Consider the following 17,053-nt stretch of genomic DNA (forward strand, 5'->3'; position numbering starts at 1 on the left):
TTGGAAACAGGAAATATTTTGAGACAAAATCAAGAGTAGGAACAGAGTAGTAATTGAAAGAGTAAATTAACTAATACCTGTTGAGTGCCTAATGCTAGCCATCGTTTGCTAACAAAAGTCCGTCTAGTCAAAGCTATGGTTTTCCCAGTAGTCATGTATGGATGCGGAGAAGGCGATGGCACCCCACTCCAGTACTCTTGCCTGGAAAATCCCGTGGACGGAGGAGTCTGGTAGGCTGCAGTCCATGGGGTCGCGAAGAGTTGGACACGACTGAGCAACTTCACTTTCACTTTTCACTTTCATGCATTGGAGAAGGAAATGGCAACCCACTCCAATGTTCTTGCCTGGAGAATCCCAGGGACAAGGGAGCCTAGTGGGCTGCCGTCTATGGGGTCGCACAGAGTCGGACACGACTGAAGCGACTTAGCAGCAGCAGCAGCAGCAGCAGCATGTATGGATGTGAGACTTGGACCATAAAGAAAGCTGAGCATTGAAGAATTGATGCTTTTGGACTGTGGTGTTGGAGAAGACCCTTGAGAGTCCTTTGGACTGCAGGGAGATCAACCCTGTCCATCCTAAAGGAAATCAGTCCTGACTATTCACTGGAAGGACTGATGCTGAAGCTGAAACTCCAATACTTTGGCCACCTGATTCAAAGAACTAACTCATTGGAAGACCCTGATGCTGGGAAAGACTGAAGGCAGGAGGAGAAGGGGACGACAGAGGATGAGATGGTTGGATGGCACCACCAACTCGATGGACATGAGTTTGAGCAAGCTCCAGGAGTTGATGATACACAAGGCAGCCTGGCGTGCTATAGTCCATGGGGTCTCAAAGAGTCAAACACGATTGAGTGACTGAACTGAACTGAAATGCTAGCCAAGACTTCATATGCAGTAAATTACAATAACCAAACAAGGTTGGTATGGTTGTTCTTATCCTAAGTGAGGAATCCAAGTTTGCAGATTTTGCCTGAGGTTACACAACTTGGTAAACAATAGTAGCAGGATTTAACTAGGATCTGTCTGACTGGAATCCTGCATGCTTGAAACTAGGCTGTGCTGTTTCCTAATAGAGAAAAAAAATTTTAAATAGTAGACTTAGTAGACAAATGTTTCAATGTTTTATTTTAACCTCCTCCTACCTTCCAGCAGCCCAGGCCGTACCCTAATTCCCCTGACTTGAGAAAGCCAAGGCATTCTATTTTTGAGGTCATCAAAGTGTTTCTAAATGCCATAGAGTTTTGGTTTAACCAGGGAACAGAGAGCTCATCCTACGATGTACTCGAAGTACATCCATGTGAACGAGATCCTTATTGACAGTGGGTTTGTAAGTGAAATTTGTTCAAATCCAACAAAGTTAGCCTTTTTTGCTCAATTACTCAGTCATGTCCAATTATTTGTGACCTCATGGACTGTAGCCCACCAGGCTCCTCTGTCCACAGAATTTCCCAGGCAAGAATACTGGAGTGGATTTTCATTTCCTACTTGAGGGGATTTTCCTGACCCAGGGATCGAATCTGTGTCTCTTGTGTTTTCTGCACTGGCAGGTGAGTTCTTTACCACTGTGGCACGTGGGAAAAAGCTTTCAACTTTATTCAAAAACTAGAATCCACAGACAATTAATTCTAATAGTGTCAAAAGATAGACAATGGTAAAGAAGAGTTATTCTAATGTGAAATGAATAAGGGGTACCAGGCACAGAACTGCAGGAAAAGACTGTGGCAGTAGTTTAGACAGTTCTTAACCTGGGGTGTGACTCTGAGGGGATGAACACGCCAAAGCAGGAAATGTGAGCAAGACCAACAGTGGTGAAGGCAGAGATTGAGGTTGACATTGTAAAGTGGTTCACCTTCTTGGATGACAATTTTGCAAGACAGTTCCACATCCATAAAGAGTTCATGTATATGAAACAGAAATTTCACTTTGGAAACTTAACTCAGAGTAATAAAACAAAAAGTGGCAGTAGCTGATAGGGGGCTTGAATGAACAGAGATACAGATAGAAATTTTTACAAGAGAAAAAAAACAAGTAATAATACGAACATTCAAAAGTTGGGGAAATAGTGGGTAAATGATGGGATACTATATAAAACCATTATAATGCTAAGTATGATTGCTTAGAAACCTTTCAAAAGTATTTAAAATAGGTCAGACATAAAAGTAGAGCATTAATTTTGTATGCTCTATAAGAATAGCTGCTATTTTTGACCACTTAACTATGTGCAATATTCTGATGTGAAAGCATCATATGCATTAATTCATTTAAACCTAGTAACTAACCTGTAAGGATGATGTTATAATCATCTCCAGGAGGTCAAAGAGAAATCTAGAAATAACAAGGAATTTCTCCCAAGGTCACCCAGCTACTGAGAGCATGAGACAGAACTGATTCTAAAAACCCAAACTATTTTTTTTTATGTTGCTTTCTTTTTATTTTTTTGAAAGCATTAGTTTTATTTTTATTTCTTTTGGAAGCTTAGGGGGACCTTGTATATATAACCTAGTTAATCATAATACTTGGTTCACAAACACTGTCCTCTTTGGTCTGAGCATAACTATCTTTTCTTTTGTTTTCATTAATTTATTTTTAATTGAAAGATAATTGCTTTACAGAATTTTGCTGTTTTTTGTCAATCATCACCATGAATCAACCATGGGTATACATATGTCGCCTCCCTCTTGAACCTCTGTTCCATCTTCCTCCCCATTCCACCCCTCCAGGTTGATACAGAGCCTCTGTTTGAGTTCCCTGAGGCACACACCAAATTCCCATTGGCTATCTACTTTACATATGGTAATGTAAGTTTCCCTGTTACTCTCTCCATACACCTCACCCTCTCCTCCCCTCCCCTCATGTCCATAGGTCTGTTCTCTATGTCTGTTTCTCCATTGCTACCCTGCAAGTAAATTCATCAGGACCATCTTTCCAGATTCCATATATATGTGTTAGTATATATTTATATTTCTCTTTCTGACTCACTTCACTCTGTATAATGGGCTCTAGGTTCATCCACCTCGTTAGAACTGACTCAAATATGCTCCTTTTTATGGCCGAGTAATATTCCATTGTGTATATGTACCGCAACTTCTTTATCCATTCATCTGTCAATGGACATCTAGGTTGCTTCCATGTTCTAGCTATTATAAATAGTGCTGCAATGAACATTAGGGTATATATGTCTTTTTCAGTTTTGGTTTCCTCAGCATATATGCCTTGGAGTGGGATTATTGGGTCATATAGTGGTTTTATTCCTAGATTTTTAAGGAATCTCCATACTGTCTTCCACAGTGGCTGTATCAAATTATATTCCCACCAACAGTGCAAGAGGGTTCCCTTTTCTTCACACCCTCTCCAGCATTTATTGTTTGTAGACTTTTTCATGATGGCCATTCTGACCCATGTGAGGTGATATCTCATTGTAGTTTTGATTTGCATTTCTCTAATAATGAGCCATGTTGAGCATCTTTTCAGGTGTTTGTTAGCCATCGTATGTCTTCTTTGGAGAAATGTCTGTTTAGGTCTTTTTCCCACTGTTTGATTGGGTTATTTGTTTTTCTGGCATTGAGTTGTATGAGCTGCTTGCGTATTTTGGAAATTAATCCTTTCTCAGTTGTTTCATTTACTATTATTTTTTCCCATTCTGAGGGTTGTCTTTTCACCTTGTTTATAGTTTCCTTTGCTGTGCAAAAGCTTTTAAGCTTAGTTAGGTCTCACTTGTTTATTTTTGTTTTTATTTCCATTACTCTAAGAGGTGGGTCATAGAGGATCTTGCTTTGATTTATGTCATCAAGTGTTCTGCTTATGTTTTACTCTTGAGAGTTTTATAATTTCTGATCTTACATTTAGGTCTTTAATCCATTTTGAATTTATCTTTGTGTATGGTGTTAGGAAGTGTTCTAATTTTATCTGTTTACATGTAGCTGTCCAGTTTTCCCAGCATCACTTATTGAAGAGGCTATCTTTGCCCCATTGTATATTCTTGCCTCCTTTGTCAAAATAAGGTACCCACTGGTGCATGGGTTTATTTCTGGGCTTTCTATCTTGTTCCATTGGTCTATATTTCTGGTTTTGTGCCAGTACCATTCTGTCTTGATGACTGTAGCTTTGTAGTATAATCTGAAGTCAGGAAGATTGATTCCTCCAGCTCCATTCTTCTTTCTCAAGATTGCTTTGGCTATTTGAGGTCTTTCAGCTCAGTTGGTAAAGAATCCACCTGTAATGGAGGAGATGCCAGTTCAATTCCTGGGTCAGAAAGATCCACGGGAGAAGGGATAGGCTACCCACTCCAGTATTCTTGGTCTTCCCTGGGGGCTCAACTGGTAAAGAATCCACCTGCAATGAGGGAGACCTGGGTTTGATCCCTGGGTTGGGAGGTTCCCCTGGAGAAGGGAAAGGCTACCCACTCCAGTATTTTGGCCTGGAGAATTCCATGGACTGTATAGTCCATGGGGTCATGAGAGTAGGATACAACTGAGTGAATTTCACTTTTATGAATTGTGAAATTTTTTGTTCTAGTTCTGTGAAAAATGCCATTGGCTGGGGCAATGGGATGACCCAGAGGGATGGGATGGGGAGGGAGGTGGGAGGGGGGTTCAGGATAGGGAACACATGTAAACCCATGGCTGATTCATGTCAATGTATGGCAAAAACCACTACAATATTGTAAAGTAATTAGCCCCCAACTAAAATATATAAATTTATTTTTTAAAAAAAATGCCATTGGTAATTTGAAAGGGATTGCATTTGAGTCTGTAGATGGCATTTGGTAGTACAGTCATTTTCACAATATTGATTTTTCCTGCCCAGGAACATGGAATATCTCTCCATCTGTTTATGTAGTCTTTTATTTCTTTAATCAGTATCTTATAATTTTCTGTATACAGTTCTTTTGTCGCCTTAGGTAGGTTTATTCCTACATATTTTATTCTTTCTGTTGCAATGGTGAATGTGATTGAGTCCTTAGTTTCTCTTTCTGATTTTTCATTGTTAGTATATAAGAATGCAAGTAATTTGTGTTATTGATTTTGTATCCTGTGACATTGCTGAACTCACTGATTCAGTTCAGTTCAGTCGCTCAGTTGTGTCCGACTCTTTGGACTCCATGGACTGCAGCATGCCAGGCCTCCCTGTCCATCACCAACTCCTGGAGTCCACCCAAACCCATGTCCATTGAGTCGGTGATGCCATCCAACCATCTCATCCTCTGTCATCCCCTTCTCCTTCTGCCCTCAATCTTTCCCAGCATCAGGATCTTTTCAAAAGAGTCAGCTTTTTGCATCAGGTGGACAAAGTACTGGAGTTTCAGCTCCAACATTAGTCCTTCCAATGAACACCCAGGACCAATCGTTAGGATGGACTGGTTGGATCTCCTATTTAGGATGGACTGGTTGGATCTCCTTGCAGTCCAAGGGACTCTCAAGAGTCTTCTCCAACACCACAGATCAAAAGCATCAATTCTGCGGCGCTCAGCTGTCTTCACCATCCAACTCTCACATCCATACATGACTACTGGAAAAACCATAGCCTTGACTAGATGGACCTTTGTTGGCAGAGTAATGTCTCAGCTTTTTAATATGCTGTCTGGGTTGGTCATAACTTTCCTTCCAAGGAGTAAGCGTCTTTTAATTTCATGGCTGCAATCACCATCTGCAGTGATTTTGGAGCCCCCCAAAATTAAGTCTGACACTGTTTCCACTGTTTCTCCATCTATTTGCCATGAAGTGATGGGACAGAATGCCATGATCTTAGTTTTCTGAATGTTGAGTTTTAAGCCAACTTTTTCACTCTCCTCTTTCACTTTCATCAAGAGGCTCTTTAGTTCTTCTTCACTTTATGCCATGAGTGGTGTCATCTGCATATCTGAGGTAATTGATATTTCTCCTGGCAATCTTGATTCCACCTTGTGCTTCATCCAGCCCAGCGTTTCTCATGATGTACTCTGCATATAAGTTAAGTATGCAGGGTGACAATATACGGCCTTGACGTACCCCTTTCTCGATTTGGAAACAGTCTGTTATTCCATGTCCAGTTCTAACTGTTGCTTCCTGACCTGCATACAGGTTTCTCAAGAGGCAGGTCAGGTGGTCTGGTATTCCCATCTCTTTCAGAACTTTCCACAGTTTATTGTGATCCACACAGTGAAAGGCTTTGGCATAGTCAATAAAGCAGAAATAGATGTTTTTCTGGAGCTTTCTTGCTTTTTCAGTGATCCAAAAGATGTTGGCAATTTGATCTCTGGTTCCTCTGCCTTTTCTAAAACCAGCTTGAATATCTGGAAGTTCATGGTTCACATATTGCTGAAGCCTGGCTTGGAGAATTTTGAGCATTACTTCACTAGCATATTAGATGAGTGCAATTGTGTGGTAGTTTGAGCATTCTCTGGCATTGCCTTTCTTTGGGGTTGGAATGAAAACTGACTTTTTCCAGTCCTGTGGCCACTGCTATGTTTTCCAAATTTGCTGGCATATTGAGTGCAGTCCTTTCACAGCATCATCTTTTAGGATTTGAAATAGCTCTAGTAATTTTCTGATAGTATCTTTAGGGTTTTCTATGTATAGTATCATGTCGTCTGCAATCAGTGAGAGCTTTACTTGTTCTTTTCTGATCTGGATTCCTTTTATTTCTTTTTCTTCTCTGATTGCTGTAGCTAGGACTTCCAAAACTATGTTGAATAACAGTGGTGAGAGTGGACACCCTTGTCTTGTTCCTGATCTTAGGAGGAATGCTTTCATTTTTTCACCCTTGAGAAAAAAGTTTGCTGTGGGCTTATCATGTCCCTTACCATGTTGAGGTAGGTTTTTCTATGTCAGTTTTTGAAGAGTTTTAATCATCAATGGGTACTTGATTTTGTCAAGGGCTTTTTCTGCATCTATTGAGATTATCATATGGTTTTTATCTTTCAATTTGTTAATATGGTGTATCACACTGATTAATTTGCGTATATTGAAGAATCTTTGCATCCCTGGAATAAATCCAACTTGATCATGGTGTATGAGCTTTTTAATGCTAAAACCCAAACTATTAACCACAGTGTTTTGCTGCTTCCATAATAATATGACCCATAATTGGGTGGTGGCAGTGGTTTAGTCACTAAGTCATGTCTAACGCTTGTGACTCCATGGACCACAGTCCTCCAGGCACCTCTGTCCATGAGATTTCCCAGGCAAGAATACTGGAGTGAGTTGCCATTTCCTTCTCCAAGTATGATCCATAATTAAACTAATGCAAAATGAAATTGTATGTAGATAAAGAATAAGAAATGTTACTGATGGAAATCAGCACAATGTGGAAGTAGAATGAAAACAGACAATGGTGTAGGCTCATTAATTTATTTTGTTTCTACTCTGTAAAAGATCCTGAGCTAAGTGCTGTAATGAGATATTTCTCTGATAATAGTTTCATTCAATCCTTCCTAGAGTGTAAAATTAATTTTTGAGGTCCTTTTCAGATTTTTGGTTTAGAAACATTAAAATATCTTATAATCATTACTGTTCATCTGTGACTAGCCATATCTAGTTGAAATTTATACATCAGGGACATAAAGACTTTCACCCACAAAGTAAGAAATTACAATGACATAAAAATAGTGAAGTATAGGGACTTCCCTGGTGGTCCAGAGTTAAGACTCCATGCTTCCACTTCAGGGGACATGGCTTCAATCCCTGGCTGGGGAACTAAGATCTCACATGCTGTGTGGCTCAGCCAAAAAAAAAAATTAAGTATAAACAAAGTGTAATAGGGGTGAAATTATTCTCCTAGCTTTGTCAAAAAAAAAGCTCAACTTTAAATTTATCATATATGCATTAAAGAGGTGAGCACTTCATTCCATAATCTAACTTCTTTGAACTGAAATGGTACTAAACATTGTAAAGAAATTAGTATACATTCAAATTTTCACATTAGATTTAACCTCTCAGCATTTTAGGAAGGCTGTGGCAAAGAGAAAGACATTGTTTTTCTTTAGGCTAAAACTGTATAAAATAATATATATTCGAATACTTCTTCAATTAATCCATTTCATATGACCTACTAAAAAGAAATCTCAAAGGAATACTGCAATAAATGACACTACATTCAACTTTTGCAAACCACAAATTGTCCCTATAATGTCACATTTCATTTTAACCCAATTTCAAGAATATAACTCTCCAATTCTCCAAGGTAATTTAGGCTGTATTCTACACTAAAAGGTTTCAACTTTAGTTAATGTGGTCTTCATTGTTGCTTGAACATCATGTACCTAAAATATTGGAACAAGTTAATGTAGTAAAGCAACCAGAGGTATTGCTATGAATGAAAGGCACTTTCTTGTGTGACTCCTGGATAACAAGTTTTTTGACTTTATAGAAACACTATATGTATTGTTTTAGCGGTCATCAAGAAATTACCAACCTAATGCCTATAAAAAGAATAGTTAAAGCCTCTTTATAACAAATACTAAACCAAACTGTACATAGTACACATACAAATTTTCAAAACACTCACATTACCTACCATTTAAACAAAGCTCATGTGATTGAGTACTGTGACCAAAAGGAATTTTATCCATTGTTTCTAATACAATTTCAAATGGAATCATTTGAAACCTTGATTAAAAATGTATACTGGTATGTCATGTAAAGTATTAGGGAATAGAAATGGGCTTTTTAAGACCCATTATACAAGTTTTGTTCTTTGAGGAACAGAAAGAAGCAAAATAACACATAAGCTTTAAAATAATGCAAAGCTTGCTACAATGCCCATCCTTAATTTTTTCCTACCATAGGGTTATATAAAGAAACAAAATTATCAAATGGAAGACCACACAGAGGCATCCACAAGCATTGTAAAAATCAATTTAAGAAGTGCAACTGTGGTTGTCTTTCCTGGGTTTTTAATTATGTGTTTGTTTGCCATGGTGGCCTAATTTAGTCAAGAAGATGAGCCAACATTAAAAGCTGGTAGGAGAGGTAAGTAATCCCCAGGGTGGGCTGCTTGTGCTCAGGAGTTTAAAAGCTACATATACAGAGGCAGAAGCCAAGGCACATTTGAGAAGGGGGTCCACATGACAAACAGTGAAAGGCGAGCAAATCAAATTTTTCACAATTAGTTGAACAACAACTGTGACAGGTTTAGCGCTTAGCATTTTCATTTGTGTGCTCAAATTTGGTTATCTGTCCTCTTTTATGCAAATGCGATGTGACAGGAGAAGCTGGGAGCGCTCGAGCAGGCCAATCACTCACAACAGGGGCTAGGGCAGCTCGGCTGAGAGGCCGGGATTAAATGGACTGGATGCTGATGGATGAATGACAGGAACCGCGCTGAAAGCCTCATGAACTGATTTAAAACTTCTAAGGGAGGATGCCAAGAATATAATTATGCTTTATGCCCCAGCCTAAACTGTCAAAAATAAAAAGATAAAAGAAGAATATAAATTGTACCAAATGAATATTATCAGCATTCATAATTCAACTAAACCCAGTATGTTTATCCTACATTGAAAAATAGATAAGATTGGAAAGCTATGTTCTTGTACCACAGGCCTTAGGACTGAGGCAAAGTTTAGCATTTTTAAAGTGGAACCAATGGAAGGAAATCTGAGACATCACAGGTTTTCTCTTAACAGGCTTCCATCTCCAACAAGGCAGAGGTCCTCTCTGCAGTTAATGCAGTCAGTTCATCTTCAAATATGTCTCCTCCAAGAGGTCAGGTTCAGGATGGCATCACCTTTGTGCTCACAACCTTGGAGAGCAACAACCAGCACCCAGGACACTGAGGGACCATTTCCATGAATGGGTAGGGTGTTTGACCAATAGTCTATTATTCTATGAAGCCGGAAGTGTTGGAAAACTAGGGCTTGTTACCTAGTTCGCTTTGCCTAGGTCTTATAATTCTGCTGTTTCTAAAAATTCTTAATAGAATTCTTTACAATACCTCATTTCTCAGAGGGTAGGGTCTCCTGTCTGAGAGCAGGGATAATAACTATTGCCCTCTGTTCCTTTCAACATCTCAATTAACAACTTCTCTATTATCACTCCACATAGACACACACCTCCTGGGAAGACAGCAATGATTTTAGACAAAAAGGAAAGCCCACATATATGTACTTTATGGATAAATATATCTATATATGGGCTTCCCAGATGGCACTAGTGGTAAAGAACCTGCCTGCTAATCCAGGGGATATAAGAGATGTAGGTTTGATCCCTGGGTGGGGAAGATTCCCTGGAGGGGAATCTTAAACATGGTTTACCTTTGTTACCATTTTTACTTTCTGCATCTCTTCATAAAGTATTGCTTGGTATCCTCTCTTTTTATAAAAAGAATTTAAGATTACATTGTCCCTTTATATAAACATAGAGAGCTATAGATATATAGATATGTGATGTGTGTGTGTGTGTGCTAAGTCACATCAGTTTTGTCTGACTCTTTGCAACCCTATGGACTATAGCTTGCCAGGCTCTTCTATCTATGGGATTCTCTGGGCAAAAACACTGGAATGGGGTGCCATTTCCTTCTCCAATGCATGAAAGTGAAAAGTGAAAGTGAAGTCGCTCAGTCGTGGCAGACTCTTAGCGACCCCATGGACTGCAGCCTACCAGGCTTCTCTGTCCATGGGATTTTCTCAGTCATTAACACCTTCAAATATTGATATAACCACTCTAATTTCATCAGCACAGCTTGGTTTTGCCCATTTTTGAAACTCATAGAAATTGAATCTGATAAAGTCTACTCTTTGTAGACTTTTGGGGGGTGGTTGGAGTGACTACTTTATTCAACATTATGTTTCTGACATCTGAATCGTGTGTAACAGTAGTTTATACTTTCTCATTGCATAGTACTCCATTGTATGCATGGCATATTCTTCCCATTGATGACCACTGGTTTGATGCTAGCAACATTCTTGCCCATTTACTTTGGTGTACATATATTTTCATTTCTATGGAGTCTATATCTAGAAGCATGATTTCTGGGTCATTGAATGTACACACATATATAAACATGACTCCACAGCTTTAGTACATCCTCCCTAACAGTTTACTAAAGTAAAGCAAAGCCCTTTTTATATAGTCAGGAAATCTCACTGCTGCTGCTGCTAAGTCGCTTCAGTCGTGTCCGACTCTGCGCTACCCCATAGACAGCAGCCCACAAGGCTACGCCATCACTGGGATTCTCCAGGCAAGAATACTGGAGTGGGTTGCCATTTCCTTCTCCAGTGCATGAAAGGGAAAAGTGAAAGTGAAGTCGCTCAGCCGTGTCCGACTCTTAGCGACCCCATGGACTGTAGCCTACCAGGCACCTCCATCCATGGGATTTTCCAGGCAAGGAGTACTGGAGTGGGGTGCCATTGCCTTCTCCAGGAAATCTCACTATGTCCTTTGAAACTTTCTTTTAGGTCCAAGAAAAAAAAAAAATGAAGAAAGAAAGAAAAAATTGACTAAAATTAAATACACATGGGGTTGGGGGAGGTGAGTGCTCAGTTGTATCTGACTCTTTTGTGACCCCATGGACTGTAGCCCACAAGGCTCCTCTGTCCATAGGATTTCCCAGGCAAGACTAATGAAATAGGTTGCCATTTCCTACCCCAAGGCATCTTCCTGACCCAAGGATTGAACTGTGTCTCCTGCATTGGCAGGTGGATTCTTTACCACTGCACCATCTGGAAGCCCATAAGTACACATGCCACACATGCAATTCTCAGTCAGAAAATAATGTGCCTTAATTGAAGCCTGAATGCTGATTTCTCCTAGCCCTGCCAATATGGGATATGCCTCACTGTGTAAAGAAAGAGGGTCAGTTCCAGCTGCAACTCGGACTGGAAAATGACTGGTTTGTTGAGTGACTTTGCAAAAGCGTGCCATATAACTGAAGTTAGATGTATCTGCCCACAAATCCCAATTCTATGTGTTAAACAGGGGATCCACCCTAAATCATTCAAAACACGAACTATTTTTTACATTTCTTTTTAAATTAGCTAATTAATTTTATTTTTGGAGTATAATTGCTTTACAATGTTGTGTTAGTTTCTGCTGTACAACAACGTGAATCAGCTGTAAGTAGATACATATCCCCTCTCTCTGGAGCCTCCCTCCCACCCCACCCCTCTCGGTTACCACAGAGCGTGGAACTGAACTCCTTGTGCTATACAGCAGCTTACTGCTAGCTAGCTATTTTACACATGGTAATATATATATGTCAGTGCTACTCTCCAAAGAGCCATGTCTTTATTCCTCTAACACATCTAATTTTATCCTTTTAGAACAATAGAAGACCTGTTGCATTTCCATCTAGAAATGTGCTTTATCGGTGGGTGAATGGACAGAGTCCTCACAATTCAGTCTCACAACCCGTCATACACAACAGAGGGCCTGGATATTATTATTAGCCAGTCAATGCATGAATAAGCTCATCTGCTACCACAATGGGGTACATGCAGCTTAAAATGGAGAAGGCAATGGCACCCCACTCCAGTACTCCTTGCCTGGAAAATCCCATGGATGGAGGAGCCTGGTAGGCTGCAGTCCATGGGGTCGCTAAGAGTCAGACACGACTGAGTGACTTCACTTTCACTTTTCACTTTCATGCATCGGAGAAGGAAATGGCAACCCACTCCAGTGTTCTTGCCTGGAGAATTCCAGGGACGGGAGAGCCTGATGGGCTGCTGTCTATGGGGTCTCACAGAGTCAGACATGACTAAAGCGACTTAGCAGCAGCAGCTTAAAAAAGCAAATCCAACTGTTACCGCTACTACCAGGCATGTCAACCATAGTCACAACTCAAATCATCAACAACCAAACCCCCTAAGCAACATTTAAGTCTATTTCAGGAAAATGTACAGTCTGGTCTACTCTCACTTTTTCCCAGCAGGTTTCAATAGCTCAAAGGGAGAGGAAACTGAAAGCTAGATCTCTTCCCCTAAGGTGGCCTCTGATCTGAGAATTCCCCCACTTTACACTGGAAACCATCATTGTCTACAGAGTAAGTTTTTCCTATTGTTTTTTTGCACACATTGAAAATGAAGTTTTCACCCACTAGTGCACAGTCAGCATGTACCTCTGTGGGTTCTGTATAATCTTCCTTCTGGTGACTGAGTTCTCTTCTTGACCTGAATTGTGACGCTCATTCTCATAACTTAATACTTTATTTCACTGTCATTCTCCAGCATGAGACAGTTTCTACTTTTGTGTTCCTGGAGATGCTGGGTCCTTTCCCGGAGGGCTTTGGTTTAGAGGTGCATACAGGCGTGCTGAGTCACTCAGTCATGTCCGACTCTTTGTGACCACATAGACTGTAGCCCACCAAGCTCCTCTGTCCATGGGATTCTCTAGGCAAGAATATTGGAGTGGGTTGCCATGCCTTTCTCCAGGGGACCTTCCCAGACCAGTGATTGAACCCATGTCTATTGTGTCTCCTGTCTAGCAAGCGATTCTTTATCCACTGAGCTACCTGGGAAGTGGTTTCGGGTCATCCTTTTCCAAATCTTTGCACAATCCCCTGATGAATCTCTCCAAGCCCCACCCCCCTCCTCAGCCAGTGTTCCCTCTTCCCTTCTCTCTGAGTCTCCAGATTTGATCAGCACAGTTCTTTCATGTCTCCTTCCAAGTTGCTCCCCGGTATTGCCACCCAGAGATATTTAAACTTCCATCTAAATGCTTCATCCCTCCTCTCTTAGGCAGTCCCAATTGCATTTCCAGGCCTATACCATTGACAATAGATTCTTAACCAATCATAAGAATAATCACTAATAATTGTAGTTCAATTTTCTAGACTCTGCCTTAACCAAACAAACCCCGCAAATACAAATAATTTGTAGGGAGAAATCCTTTTTCAATGGTGCCAAAATACTTAAGCTTCTCTTCTCCACCAGACAGATTTTTACTCATCCTTTAACACTCAGCTCAGATGTCATACTCTGTATGGAACCTGCAGCACCTCCTTCAGACAGTTAGCCATTTCATGTTTTAAACTTTACGAAACCATTACAATATTTCACATATTGTATTGGAGTTACCTACTAGGACATCTGCATTCCACACTGGGCCGTGAACTCTGCAAGAGCAAAGGCTGTATCTGTTCACACTTTATAACCCAATTCAATTCAGGAAATTTTCAGCACTGAGCACTGTGTCAGTTTCAAAGTTAGTACTTAATAAATATTTCATGCAAGAATGAAAGTGACAGAAGATAAATTTACATTATTTTAAAACTCTTTCTAAAAATTTCTGGCAGAAACTTCCTTTTTTATTTCTGCTTCCAAAAGGAAAAAGTATCTTTTCCCAGAATCCATATTCAGGCCAGGGAACCTCAAGGGTTTTTTTTTCCAGTTTGTTTTATGTTTATAAATTTAAATGATGAATATTTTGAACTATATTGCATAGCACACACGACCTTGGAGGTAACCTAGTCTAGGGAGACAGCTAATACATGGCAGTTATGATGCTGCTCTCCACCTTCTGCACTCACAGCAAGCAGATGGCACTAATTGATCAGGGCACTCCTTTTCATTAAGCCCAGACTTAGCTTTAGAATTCTCAGCTCAGCCCTTCACAGGTTACTTTCTAGAGTTGGTGGTCAAGATGTATCCTACTTATCATTTCTGGTCTGGTTCATTTTCTTTCTTTGTTGTAATTTTTATGGATCATTTTCTTTTATCACAGACATGCAAAGTAAGGTCCAGCGAGGTCAAATAACTTTGCATAGGTCACAGAGCCAGTTAGTGGTAGAGCCTAAACTGGAATGGAACCCTGGTCACGGAAGGCTTTTTCCACTAGAATACACTTTTTATTGCTATAGTCAGTTAATAAAAATTAATACTTTATAGAATAGGTTGACTTTGTTCATCTTACATGTATGTGCCTGTTATATATGATACATACTAGTTTACAACCTTCACTTGCTACTTTTCAACCAATGTATCATAAAGACCTCCTTTGAACGTAATATCAAGCCAGTCCTCCCTTAAAATCATGGAGGCATCATTTTTCAAAAGCTGGTTGCAGCTTGGTCTAGCTCTCTAGGACAAACAGTGCATTTTTTTAAGTCGAAAGTAAGATGACTCTCAAAGCTTCCATAAAAAGTTGTAAAACACAAAAGAATGCAATGAAAAAGAAGCACCGATGAGTTTAACTGTTTGGTGGCCTTCTTATAGCGTCTTAGCATGTCAAAGATGTATTTGAAAAAAATGGCTATGGAAATTATAATATAAGCAAGACTTGTCATCTATAGTTCATTTAGTAATTTCTATTAACATTTTCATTATCCTCTTCCATCCTGGTGTCACTGCACCAGTACATGGGGATATCAAGTAGGATTCTAGAACTTTCTTAACAGTATTTTTAAGGTGCTCAAATGCTGTGATTATCTATCTTTATTACACACAAATACTTCTGTGTAAATGAATGCATGTAAAAGAAAATAAGAAATATATTAAGTATGTGCAAGACTCTGTTTTCTTTTCCAGAGCATAAAACCCAACATTTTCCAAAGGGGTAGGTTTGTTTCTTCCCAGTGGGTTGAGAGAGGTGTAAGAAAGAAACAAAGAAAGTTGAAATAAATTAAAATCTCAGATTCCTTAGCCTCTTTTTCTTTGAGTAGCATACTGAAAAATCCTCTCAAAGAATCAACACCCAGGATACCTCATTACTAGAAATAGAGAGGCAAATGAGAAAGGGAGTAAAGAAAAAGCAACCCCTCAGCCTGAGAATAGATAAAAGAAGGTGAACAAAGTTCCTGGATGTGGAATCACACAAAGGTTAGCCATCTGAGGATAAGAAATAATATAAACTATTACCAAATAACAATGATAGCCTCAGAGAAAACTGTCTGATTTTTGTGGACCAACCAAAAGTAGCTGTAACTGACCTCTGGCAGATATTTGGGCAACACGTGTCCATTTATTTCAGTGCATGACTTACAAGTACAGCAAACTTATGACAGTGGCTCTGTGGACATGCCTCTTCAAAGACCTAGGATATCAAGCCAAAGTATTAGCAATCTTATGTTTCCAACAATCCCTGATGGTAGCTGTTGCTGTTACTTACCTACCGCCTCTCAGACCCACGCCGAACCCTCTATATTTGGCTTTGTAATGCTGGGTGTCTGCGAACTACATTTCCCACACTAACTGCCAGTGGGAGACGCTGTTGGGGGACCACCAGGAAAGAAAGGAAAAAAAGAAGCTCTCACAATATGAAAGCATCTACACTACCATATGTAAAATAGATAGCCAATGGAAATTTGCCGTTTCACTCAGGGAACTCAAGTCGGGGCTCTGTAACAACCTAGAAGGATGGGAAAGGGTAGGGGTGGGAGGGAAATTCAAGAGGGAGGGGACAGATGTATACCTATGGTTAATTCATGTCGATGTATGGCAGAAATCAAACCAATATTGTAAAGCACTCATTGGTCAATTACAAATAAACAAATATTTTAAAAAGAAGCTCTCACTTCCAGCTCTCATGTGTATCCTTCCAGCATCTTTTATCAGTTTCAGAATCAGCTGTGCGTGATCCCCTCAGATCAGTCCAAGCAGCAGCAGAGAGTCAGTCCCTCTTCCAAGACAGTTAACTTCCCCTTCTATTCTTTGCTCTTCAGAGAGCAACGCGCTCTCTACCACTTTAAAACTGGTAGACTGGTAAAACTGGTAACTGACACTTCATTATCCATTTTCGTTAACTGTTACATGAGTCTATCACTGGGAGATAAAAAGGTAATGTTACCGAGCCCAAGCTCCTGTTGGCCACAGGACATGCCGGACAGGCCAATAAATCAGGAGATGTGTTGTTGGAGCAAGGAATAATGACTTTAATGGGAAAGCTAGCAAATTAAAAAGATGACAGACTAGCCTCTCAAAAAATCTTCCCTCAGTCAGAATTCAGGGTCCTTTTATATACAATAGAGGGAAAGGGAGGGACTTCCAATGGAATCAACCAGTGGCAGAGCAGGGCTGTTAACGGTCACTGGTTGACAGTTGCTCACTTCCTTGGGGGGAGGGGCCTACCGGGGTGCTCAGCCAATGGCTGAGCAGGACCGTTACAGCCGTTGTCTGTCTGGATGGAGCGTGCAGGCTGGTG

The 17,053-nt window shown here is 40.1% G+C and overlaps 1 long non-coding RNA gene across 4 annotated transcripts in view; it reads right to left on the bottom strand.

Annotated features, from left to right (window-relative positions):
• The window catches only part of LOC145529427 (uncharacterized), a 202,113-nt gene extending 185,270 nt beyond the window's left edge, over positions 1–16,843 (bottom strand). For 3 of the 4 annotated variants that reach the window (XR_014071210.1, XR_014071212.1, XR_014071211.1), the window contains exon 1: positions 16,428–16,843. This is a non-coding gene — a long non-coding RNA (uncharacterized LOC145529427). Of the gene's footprint in view, positions 1–7,318; positions 9,381–15,842; positions 15,947–16,427 lie in introns of those variants that run through there. The other variant, XR_014071214.1, reaches the window with a different exon arrangement.
• Between the last annotated feature and the right edge of the window lie 210 nt (positions 16,844–17,053).

Source organism: Giraffa tippelskirchi, chromosome 12, assembly GCF_054371585.1.
Source record: "Giraffa tippelskirchi isolate mGirTip1 chromosome 12, T2T-mGirTip1v1.2.pri, whole genome shotgun sequence".
NCBI lineage: Eukaryota > Metazoa > Chordata > Mammalia > Artiodactyla > Giraffidae > Giraffa > Giraffa tippelskirchi.